Genomic DNA, 12086 nt, shown 5'->3' with positions numbered 1-12086 from the left:
ATTAAAGAGTGTCATCATCACGGAAAAACAAAAAAGACAAAATTTGATGCCAGATATATATATATATATATATATATATATATATATATATATATATATATATATATATATGAATTGATTTTTGGAATTCTATGAATCGATTTTGAATCGGCAATGCTTGAATCGCGATTCAAATGTGAATCGATTTTTTTGCACACCCCTAATAATTAGGGCTGGGCAAAAAAAATCTATTTTTTTCTCACAGGCCATGATTTTTTTCCAAATGGATTTCTGCAAACATTGAATGTAAGATTAACGTTAATCTAATTACTAGTCTTATCCACTAGATACAGTGGATTATATAATATAATATTCTACACAATCTATATTCAATGATTCGAATCGATAATCGAGTATAAACATTCGAGTCGAGAATCAGAATCGAAAATTGGATCGAGAATCGAATCGACTTGATAGCTTGTGAAACAAAATCGAATCAATCTGGAACATCTGAATCGATACCCAGCCCTAATGATAATGCTATGCAAATAATATGTGAAAAAGTAGCTACACAGGGCTTCACGTCCATATGATAGAGGTTTCCAGATTAATAAACCATTGCGAAGCAGTTGTCTGTTTGTCATTTGATACAGGCTCCAATATAAGGTCTGTTTACACACACACACACACACAGAGCTACTGAAGGAGCTGCTCTAAGAAACAGCCAATCAGAGCAGAGCTCAACATTATTATTCATGAACCTTTCAAATAAGATAATAATAGACCATTTCACTCTAAAGGCAAATCCTAGGGTTGTAAATGGACATGGAAAACCATCTCTGGATATTTTTTTACACTTAATAAAGCCACAAACCTTCCATGTTGACATCAGAAAACAATTTAACAAATCATAATGCATTCTTTGGCACCTTTAAAAGCAACATACTGTTCTGATGAGAGAAGTACTGAAACAAAGATCCAAAAATGAAACAGAGATACCATACTGTACAAACGGACCAAAAAAGAGAAAGACAGAAACAGGGAGAATAAGAGACTTATGAAGAAGACATAATCCATTAATCTTTAGATTGGGCTTTACTGAAAGCATTTCATTACACATGGATCTATTCAACACATTACCCATCTTTACTGCTGTCTGATGATGATGATCTGTTTCACAGAGAACAAAAGTACTCCAGAATCACTGAGTCCCTTACATTTCTACTGAAAGAGAAATCAGTGTAAAAGACCCCATCCACCTCTAGAGGGCCTGCATCAGAGATGTACAATGGGGATGGGACAGCTGGTAACGGCTCAGATTCCTGTTGACGGACAGCAGAAGCACACCGACCCCCAGCCCCTACATCTGACATGAGTAAATAATCCTGAAGATAACAGAAAGGGCACTACAATCTGCTTTGAGCCCGATTTGTGTATGCATCACTGAACTCTCATTTAAATATAACATCCATTAAAAGGCCACAAAAAACAAACAAGTATGCACACACTCCAGAAAGAACATAGTGTGTGTTTAATGAAGCTCTACAGACTAAATCATACATCGAGACAGATGACATCTGTGAAGCCAAAACTCTCTTTAGGAAAAGCCCTGCCCCCAGGGGCAATATTATAAAGGCAAAATAATCAAGAAAAATAATAAAAGAACCATGCACGGCACATTTCACCTAAACATCAAACAATATACATTCCACAATGAAGTTTATTCTTAAGACTATTTCGATTTTTTGTCTCTTACAAATTTTCACAAAAAATCGGAAGTGCTTGTGAATAAAGGCTTTACTTACTGACCCATGTGGCGAAAATCAGTGTGCACCTGCATTGATTTTAAAGAGTCCTGACTAGAGATGTAACAAATACCGGTTTAATGGTTAACCACAATAGAAATGTCCAACGGTTAGTATTTCCGCATCATTTTTTTAGTGATGCACCGATGTATCGGCCGGCGATATTTATTGGCCAATTTTTGATGATTTTGAAACCATCGGCTCGACAGCACGAGAAAGGCCGATACCGATTGTTTATTAATTAACTGCATAAAGAAATCCATTATATGTAAAAAAAAAAATGAGTAAATGTTGTTAATAAAATGAATGCTGAATAGCAAAAAACCACCTTTGAAGGTTGTCATGCTGTCTTATTATATTTGTTTTAGCTTAATTTGTGCCTCTCTTATTATGTTGGTCAGTTGAATGTTAATTAGATCCAATCCATGTTCAGTAAAAATTACTTGATTCAGAAATAGACTAGCTAAGACCAACTGTATAGTATTGTATACAAGTGTTTAATATCGGTATCGGCATCGGTATCAGCCAGAAGTTGTCTGTTTAAATCGGTATCGGCCCCCAAAAAATCCTATCGGTGCATCCCTAATTTTTTATTACCATTTAACCGTGCCACAGTCATGACTCGAAAACCCTGTCCAGCATCAACCAATTTAAGCAATAATGTGAGACAAACACATTCATTCACATCTGCTCACATATGTTTGTGATGACAGTGCTTTACTGACTTTACTGACTAAGTTTAAATCCAAAACAATTTCACATTTAGGGAAATCTAGTTGTACCGACACATGTTTACTTGATATTTCTTTAGAGAGATTCATCTTTTCCATTCATTTTCCATTAAATAATGTGATTTGATGAGTTTAAAGCTCTGTTTGTTTCTTTTTTGATTGCTGTGAGCTCAGGTGTCGTGCAGATTCTCCTGGGTCATAAAGTTCACCTTATTTCTCACAACATATGCAGATTTATGACTTGCTGATTTGTCCTGTGTTTATATGAAAATCTGATTTACTCACTTGTGTTTTATCTGACCCTAAAGGTGCCATGATTAATGTTTATGTTATTTATTTGATGTTGTTTATGCAAACAAAAGTGCACTTCATTTTAAACAATTAAAAATTTGGTTTGCATCAGAACTTTTTTTACATTTCTAGAAATTGTTCACAAAACCATGAAAATACCGTGATGATTTTGGTCACTGTAACTGTGATGTAAAATGTTCATACCGTTTCACATCTGACGCTACGCCTAGGGCTGTGACGATAACCGCGTCACCGCATCACCGCAGTAATGAGATGACTACCGCGGTGCTGAGGTCATCATCGTCATCACCGCACTTTTTTATATTTTCATTATTTATTTATTTTGCTGGTGAAAGTTACAGAAGTCATATTCTGTATGATATGAACTATACACAAAAGACATTGTTAATCATAATTTACTGTCTTCCATCCTGTGTTCAGGGCTTCTAGAGAAAAAAACAGCTTTCCGCGCAAGGGGGAGGGATTAAACATATATAGGGGTTTATTATGTGCGCGTGTCTGATTATTGTTATTTAATCACTTAGTTTCAGTACTTGGTGTCTACAGTGAATGTTCAATTAAATACAAATAGCCTACTGTCTTCTTAAACATGAAGCCATTACTCTAAGCGCGTCATGCCCAGGTGCTCTGATATTTATTGCATGCCATGGAACCATACCAACTCACTCACTGCACGAATAACTAAATCTCAAGTACATCTCACAGCCACGCGCATTACATTATTTAGGTGCAAAAAGGGGTCCGGGCAGAATGAAATGCGTGTTGGTGATGATAAGAATAGCATAATTATTTAAAACTATCGTCTGACTATCGTAGTGAGGAAATGCCACTATCTAAAATCACATCTTTTGATGATTAACTATCATGTGGCGTTTGTCGGACTTGGGAGCACCAAACATACCTTTAGTAAAGCATAAAACTTCAGCCCAGCAACGACAGTTGGAAATCTCCAAGACTTTTGCGAGAGGAGCGAAGTACCAAAGGGACAGCACAGCAGTCAGGCAGGTGAGCGCTAACATACTGACAGCGTGACTCGCTAATGCTTTAAACTAATTTCTCCAGCTCGGGATCAAAAAACTCTTATTACGTTCTTGATTATGTAAATGGCCAGCAGAAATTTAAAGCATTGATTGGAGTATCTATAAGTTTTGTGCAGTTATTTACGGGATGATGCAATACGTTATTTCGTTTCGTATCTGCTTTGAAAAATTCTAATGAAACATATTAACTATAGTAACATGAAATAGTATTTATTTTCGATACCTTTTGAGTTTAATATGAATTATGGAACAGTTTTTGTCATTGGTTGTAACCCATTTTATTGTGCAATAAATTATTTAACGTTCAACCAGTTGCGTTTGGAGGAATGCGTTATATGCACGGAGTGTTACCCGAAAAACACTCTAAAAATGTCTAAAGAAATTGGAATCAAGGTTTTGCTTACAAGAAACAATGTTAAGCTCAACATGTTCTGTCTAGTTTTTTTCTGATTGCTATTTTATGAAATGTATTGTACAAAATGGGTTATAAACAATGACAAAAAATTATATAATTCCTATTACGTTCAAAACATGTATATAAAAAGCTATGGAAATACATATTATTTCATGTTGTTATTGCTAGTATAATTTGTTGTTTTAATAATAAATAAGAATACTGGGGGGGGGGCTGGTTTGGGGTCGCTTGGGCTTTGGGGGATTACTGTTGTGCGGTTAACCGCATAACCGCGTGATTTTTTGATGCTTCACCGCGGTGAGAAAAAAATTCTAACCGTCACAGCCCTAGCTACGCCTTTGGGGTTATGGGGTCTGGTAGATTTGGGGGGTGGATAACAGCTGCCCGTTTAACAAAGAAGCAATTAGGTTGCCAGCACTCTCATCTCTATTAATCTGATCTGCCTGGTCAGTGTCAGGCCTCTGTCTGCCCCTTCTCCAATCACATGCTGAGAGCTCATGATTGGCAGATGTGAAAGACCAATCAATCACAAGAACAATGCAAATCACAAAGTAGACCAGGCAGCACCTGAGTCTCATGATCCCATGGGGCAAAGACTATCATTACACCACTCATCATTATAATAGAGGTGTTAAGATTTTTAACCAATTATCAACCAACTAAAAGTGAAAATATCCCTTGTAATCTGTTACGCTGGTGACTTATCTGGAATTCGGGCCAAGTCTGATTTCTACCCTACCAAAAAATGTCCTGGTCCCATACAAATCATACATATAAGTAGTAATGCACCGATGTGTCGGCCGATTTTTGATGATTTCGAAACCATCTCGGCATATCGGCAATAGCATGAGAAAGGCCGATACCGATTGTTTATTAATTAACTGCATAAAGGCAATGAATTGCATGTCTGTTGTTCAATTAAAATGATTAAATGTTCTGGTGTGCACTATACTTAAGCACCGACAGAAAACCTTTGTTGAGCTGGCTCAAATGTCTTGGACAATAAAAGAAACAGACTGCACTTTAGTGGGGGAAAAGAAGTCCAACTTTTTTGAAGAAGGAATATTTATACTCATTATTTATAAACATTATTTATGTTTATTAAAGAAATCCATCCCTGAAAAAATTGAGTTAATGTTGTTAATAAAATAAATGCTGAATAGCAAAAACCACCTTTAAAGGTTGTCATGTTGACTACTTATATTTGTTTTAGCTTAATTTGTGCCTCTCTTATTAGGTTGGTCAGTTGAATGTTAATTTGATCCAATCCATGTTCAGTAAAAATACTTTGATGCAGAAATAAACTAGCTAATAGACCAACTGTATAGGATTGTATACGTAAGGGATAATGTAGAGGCAGCCGGTAGTTATCGGGAAATAAGCCCCGACAGTGTGATCAGGACCCGACGCGAAGCGGAGGGTCTTGTATCACACTGAAGGGGCTTATTTCCCGATAACTACCGGCTGACTCTACATTATCCCGCTTATTACACGGCTACTTGTCACATAAGAAAAAAAACTGGACATGAATATGAATTTGAAACATTTTATTGGCATATTTGTTTTAAATTAACATTTTTATCCTTCCGCGAAACTTTGCACAGATGCATAAAATGATCGTAATACCTTATTAAGATCCTCTGCTTCATACTTGTCTGTCTCCATTTTTTTCTCTTTTAGCCAGTCTTTGAGAAGTTTTAATGCCCATTCTGTATTTTTTTGTGTGTTGGCTTCGTAGCTGTCATGCTCTATTTTGTCAAGTTCAGTCTCAGTAAGCTGTCTGTGTCTTGTCGTGGTTGTCCAGTGTTTGTCACAAGATGGCGCCAAACAAACAGTAATCTTTATTGGCGCGGAGCGATCTTACTCGTAAAAGTAGTACCGGCTATGCGTTATTATTTTGGAGCGGTTATTATTCGAAAAGAACGAACCTGCAAATGTCTCAACTGACCAATCAGAATCAAGCATTCCAGAGAGCCGTGTAATAAAAGTGTTTAATATCGGTATCGGCATCGGCCAGAAGTTGTCTGTTTAAATCGGCATTGGTATCTGCCCAAAAAATCCTATCGGTGCATCCCTACATATAAGATAATAATTATATGCATATAAGATAAAATGGTTTTATTCAGTGCTCAATAGGACATACTGTAGTTTATAAACACACTCACTCCTCAGAAATTCTACTTATCTGACAGGCATTCAGTTCATCTGCTGTCAGGAGCCCAACCCCTGACAGATGTCTCCATAACATCTACTGCATATAGGGGTGGTTTCCCGGATCAATCCAGGACTATAAGCCATAGTTATATTAGGATATTCAAGTAGTTTTTACAAACATAACTTACAAAAAACAATTCTGGTGTGCATCTCGAGACAAAACAATGGCACTAATATATATTAAGATATGTCTGTGCAAAGTGTTTTTAAATTAAAGCAGCTCAAACATGCATTTTACTCTGGGACTAGGATAAACCCTGTCCGGAGACTTTATCCAAATAAAACCTGGACCTTAGTCTCATGGGGCCTGGGATTTGGCCTATGCATAAAACAAGAAAGTATTTGCCAATGGCATACGAACTATAGAAATACTCAATTCAATCTACAGCTTCTATTTAAACCGATCCTCACGCAGTAGTGTTTTCTAAGTGAAGTCATCTTATTGTGAGTATGTGTCACTTTCCCCGCCAGCGTTTTGAAAAAAATTGCCAGCCATGCCGGCATTTTTATGATTTTCAGAAAAGTTTAATGCCTTCTAGAAAATGTTCTTCTTTAAATATATAAACATGCAATATATCAAATAAAAGAACCCTTGTTTAAAAAAAAAAACTATCTTCATCCTATCTTCTTTGTTCTCTTTTTATCACCTCTCAAATATGGGTAGGTCTTCTAAAGGAGGGTACAGCGGTGGAACGTGTCTATGCGCAGGCTCACTGTACATTTAAGCGATAGTTCATCAAAAAAAATTATATTCTGTCATCATTTACTAACTCTCATGTTGTATAAGTTTCTTTATTCTGTTGAACACAAAAGAAGATATTTGGAACCCCATGACTCCCATAGTAGGAAAAACAAATGAACGAATATTTCAAACATGGTAAGAAGCGTCACATTTCCGGCTGACGTCAGACATATTCAAGCCAATCACAACGTACAGATTAGCTAACCAATCAGGGACACACAGCTTTTCAGAGTTTTGTACAAAACAACTTTTGCTACAAAAATGTATGGTATATGAAAAATAATGTTTTTTTTAACCATAAACCACGCAAACACATTGTATTATACCAAATACACAAAATAACATCGTTTTTTAGCAATGAAATAGGTGCACTTCAAAACTTTATCTATCTAGGCTGTTCAAAATAAAATAATGTGTTATTATGTTCACTCATACAGTAGCCTGAGCTTAACTTTGCTGATGCTGTTCGGTTCGAAGAAGCAAATCCAGCAGAACCACGTCACATCTTGCCTACACAGACTTGCATTCAGTCCCTCACAGGAGGAGCAGAAAGTGTAATCACTGCAAATATGACTGGTGGTTTGTGGGAGCCAGTGAGTCATTTTAACAATGATGCTTTCTAAAAACAGACTGCAGACAAAATGAATACACACTTTCTGAAAAACGTCACTGTGAGCCACAGGGCCCCGAATCCCACCGGTTTCTGATTGGACACAACGCTCCGGGGGAGCACATTCATGACGTCCAACTTAACACAAGTAACGCATGTGAAATGATGAGGCTTATATTTGCCAATCACAAGTAAGGATGATATTAAGTCACCATCTGTCATTGCCATTTCTACATATTCAAGTAAAGAAAGATAAAAAATATAAAAGGAGAGGAGAAAAGATCAGAGTGACAACAGTAAGAACTAGGGCTGTGACGAGATCTCTTGTGAAGCTGAAATGCTGTTTCTCAAACAAAAGACTGCATCCTTCGAAGGTCTTATTACAGAATATTAACAATTATAAAGTTTATGTTTATATTAGGGCCGGGACTTTAACGCGTTAATTAAGATTAATTAATTACACAAAAAATAACGCGTTAAACATTTTAACGCATTTTAATCGCACTTATTAATAGAGTCATTCGTAAATGCTGCAGACCCTGTTTTAGTTCGAGAACTCCGGGGTTGTGCTGCAGTGTAAATAAAAGTAGACGGAACCTAAACAAACAGCTGATTTTAACGTGACAACGCATCAATTTCAAAGTAAAAATTATTTATTCTGGTAAATGGAGGTTTGCAACGGAGGTTTTGCCCAATAAACATCTACCAACAAACTACAGATTATTTTAACATGTATCCTAATGTCTGTTATATGTTAATGTTTGAGTATTGTTGGGTTTAAATATTGTTGTAATGTTGTTTTGTTTCAATTTAATTAGTTTATTACGAGTTTAATTTAAGTTTTGTTTGCTACTTTAAAACGAATTTCGTTTCAAATAATTTGTCTCGTAATTATAAACAATGTTTTGTTGTTAGGTTTTGTGAATATAAATTAAAAAGAACATTAAAAGCAAAACCGTGCATCTCATTGATGCATATGCTACCGAATGCCAAAACATGCAGTGAGTAGCCTATATCACTTACTTTTCAAAAAATCAGCCTGGCAGTGCCCAGAAGTTAAATTTACACGCGCATTTAGAGCATACTGTAGCAGCACGTTTGATTTGCGGTGTGCTTAAGACTTTTAAAAATCAACTTCATATTAATTTTAATAGGCTACTTTGACGGAGGACACGCACAGAGAACAGCGACGGCAGGTAAAGGAAAAAAGTTAAACGAATAGAGTCAGTTTGTAAGAACATTTTTAAATTGACTATAAGATCATCAATATGAACTCTGAACAATGAACTATTATAAACATAACAGCAAGAAAATCTGAAGAGGAACTCGCAACATTAAAGCAATAAGCATTTATGTATAGGCTAAAGCTATATATCACCTCTTTTTTTTTTATTTAGTTAAGTTTCAATGGTAACACTAAAGGCGCGTACATTATGCAGCGCTTTTCACATCCGAATCCCACTTAAGAAACCTATAAACGATGTGCAACTTAAAAAATATATTATGCACATTTTTACATATTTTAATTTTAATATAGGCTATATAGTATATTATGTTTTGTTGTTTTTATACGCGAGGTGGGGCATCCGCGCACATAGGTACCAGAACACAGACAGTCAAAACCTGAGAAGTCCCGAACCCTGCAATATTAAACAAACTACTTTAAGAAATGCGGGCCAGGAAGCGGGTCGGGTATAAAATACTTCTTAATGTTCTCAGGTCAAATATTTATATGAGATTAAAATGCGATTAATTTAGATTAATTAATTACAAAGCCTCTAATTAATTAGATTAATTTTTTTAATCGAGTCCCGGCCCTAGTTTATATTTAGTAAATAATAAATTGTTTTAATATGCTTATAACTTGCAAATGTAATGCTCAGTTAACTAAAATAAACCAGGCTTGATGACGTATGCAGCCTGCAAATGTGACCTCTGGATGATGCAGCTTTCTGTTTGAGAAACCGCCACAGTGTCCTGATATCAGCATAAAGTTGAGTTCGTAGCAAAACCTTTTTACAGCGCATATATTAGGGGTGCACCGATATATCGGCTGATGATGCTTGCTCTGCTTCTCAATGAATTACTGTGAAATGCTGCTACATCCAAAAGCCAGGGGGCGCTCTCGTACAGAAACCCAATATGCGCTGTAGACGAAGAACAATACACACGCAGCTATGACACGCAACTACAGGAAATGGCTTAAGCATATATTTATATTGCTGTTCTTCAAACCTTTTCAGGTATTTTCATGATAATAAAGAATATGTATGATGATTATGTTTGACGAGTGTTGCTTTTTCAAATGCATGTTATAAACGACTCAAACTAACAGTGATTTCAGATCGATAAGGACCCATTGATCAAAAACTGTAGTACATGAAATAGCTGTGAATATTATCAGCTGTGCGATTAAGAATAGTTATCAGCCACGTATTATTAATAGGGCTGGGTATCGATTCAGATGTTCCAGATCGATTCGATTTCGATTCACAAGCTATCAAATTCGATTTCGATTCTCGATTTCGATTCTCGATTCCGGTTCTCGGGTCACTGTTTACACTCGATTCTCGATTCAACTCAATGAATATAGATTTAATACAAATACTATATTAATAAAAAAGAACAGTGAACAGCAGTTTACAAGTTGGTAATTAATAAAAAAACTAAAAGACAACACTATCGTCGTCACCTTGCTTGCAAAATCTAAAATGCTTCCATACCTCTTACTTTTTATGTCGACATAAACATCGAAGCAGCACCTAAAAGCGCCATTTTAAGCACTGAATGAATGAATGACAGGCTCACCCTTCGTTTCTTGGTAACATCGCGCAAGGCAAAAAAGAGGGTGACATCTAGTGAAGAAGACTAGTAATTAGATTAACGTTAATCTTACATTCAATCTTTGCAGGAAAAAGTATGAAAGAAAAAAAAATCGATTTGGCTCTTTGAGAATCGATTTCGAATCGACCAAGTTTTAAAAACGATTAATCGAACAATCGATTGTTTTGCCCAGCCCTAATTATTAATGTATATCGGCATTTATCAGTGCACCCCTAGCATGTATTATATGTTGTCTTTTACAGCGTGTTCCTTTATGTTTGGGTTCCAGTAATGTTTGTTTGGGAACTCCAAGTCTGAGATCTAAAGTGAAAGTAAAGATAACATCCGCGTGTCCGCTAGCGCCCTCTGCAGGCATTTGTTATAATACATAATGGTGGTTTTAATACATAAGCTACATATTAAATGTAATGTGTTTACTTGGTTTTGATACTTTATTTGAACCAATCATTATTACATCGTCATTATTATGTCAAGTTATTGCTCACTTGGGTGTATTTTAATTACCAAAAAATATCAAATTACTTCATTATCAATTAGCAAATTCATCGTTAGTGACAGATTAGTTAAAACATTTCAAAATAATGTGATTTCAGTTTCCATTCAAATTTTTTATCATTGAGGATTTCTTAAAAAATGTAAAAATCTCATCTCATGTCTCGCCTCGTGGAGTAAGTGTCTCGTCACATCCCTACAAAAAACATAAGAAAAGAATAAAGAGAGGAGTAGGAGAGAGGAAAAGAGGAAAAAAGAAGAACAGGGGAGGAAGAGAGATGAGATAAGAGGAGAGGAGGAGGTGGAGGGGTCCCACACTGGACCAGCTGCTCCCTACAAGCACTCAGTTTCCTCTTCTTTAACACGACACACAGCAGGAAATAAAACCCAGGCATCAGATAATGCATATAGGAGACTGTCCATCACCCAAACACACAACACTAATATAATGACACAAAGAAAACAACTGGCCACAACTTAAGATTATGAGCACTTTCATGCTTCTCCCCCCCATGCTTTTAAAAACCTTCCTCTACAACAGCCAAATAATCAATACTTTACATTGGCACTTCCATTAGCCACTGCAGACCCAAGAACAGACACACACACACACACACACACACACACACACACACTTTAAAACCACAAGCAGTCTTTCGATATGAAAACCCCTCAGAATGGCTTTTCTGCTGTATATCAGCTGCTAACGGTGACTCTCGTTCTCTCATTTAAAACCTCTGGCTGGCAGCGTGAGGTTATATAAACATGCTTAGAGAACCAAACTGACCGAGCAGCTTTCCTGCATTTCAACTGGATGACACTTCTAAATATAAGACACACAAATAAACGATTCAGTAAACTTAACAAGTTGTGATGCTGCTTGGCAGTCATCGACAACTAAA

At 36.2% G+C, this 12086-nt stretch overlaps 1 protein-coding gene across 3 annotated transcripts in view; it reads right to left on the bottom strand.

The window, feature by feature from the left end:
* Positions 1-12086, bottom strand: part of map3k13 (mitogen-activated protein kinase kinase kinase 13) — a 44851-nt gene that overhangs the window by 16040 nt on the left and 16725 nt on the right. The gene's annotated exons all lie outside the window — the stretch shown is intronic.

This window comes from Paramisgurnus dabryanus, chromosome 15, assembly GCF_030506205.2.
Source record: "Paramisgurnus dabryanus chromosome 15, PD_genome_1.1, whole genome shotgun sequence".
Taxonomy (NCBI): Eukaryota; Metazoa; Chordata; class Actinopteri; order Cypriniformes; family Cobitidae; genus Paramisgurnus; species Paramisgurnus dabryanus.
Note: the sequence above shows the minus strand (reverse complement) of the source record. Positions and strands in the feature narration are given on the sequence as shown.